The 250-nt window shown below is 44.4% G+C and overlaps 1 protein-coding gene across 1 annotated transcript in view; it reads right to left on the bottom strand.

The window, feature by feature from the left end:
- Window positions 1-250, bottom strand: part of LOC114052604 (G-protein coupled receptor 35-like) — a 16,058-nt gene that overhangs the window by 3,412 nt on the left and 12,396 nt on the right. The gene's annotated exons all lie outside the window — the stretch shown is intronic.

The raw sequence follows: 250 nt of genomic DNA, 5'->3' as shown, positions 1-250 counted from the left end.
AACACAGAGACACACAGAGATAGAGACACAGAGACAGAGAGAGACAGCGACAGAGAAACACAGAGACACACAGAGATAGAGACACAGAGACAGAGAGATACACAGAGATAACAGAGACACAGAGATAAAGACACAGAAATAGACAGAGGCAGAGATAGACAGACACACAGAGACAAAGAAACAGAGACATACAGAGACAGAGAAACAGAGACACAGAGATAGACAGAGACACAGAGACAGAGTCACAGAG

The sequence above is a fragment of the Vombatus ursinus genome, unplaced genomic scaffold (genome assembly GCF_900497805.2).
Source record: "Vombatus ursinus unplaced genomic scaffold, bare-nosed wombat genome assembly UNPS02014808.1, whole genome shotgun sequence".
In the NCBI taxonomy this organism is placed as follows: domain Eukaryota; kingdom Metazoa; phylum Chordata; class Mammalia; order Diprotodontia; family Vombatidae; genus Vombatus; species Vombatus ursinus.
Note: the sequence above shows the minus strand (reverse complement) of the source record. Positions and strands in the feature narration are given on the sequence as shown.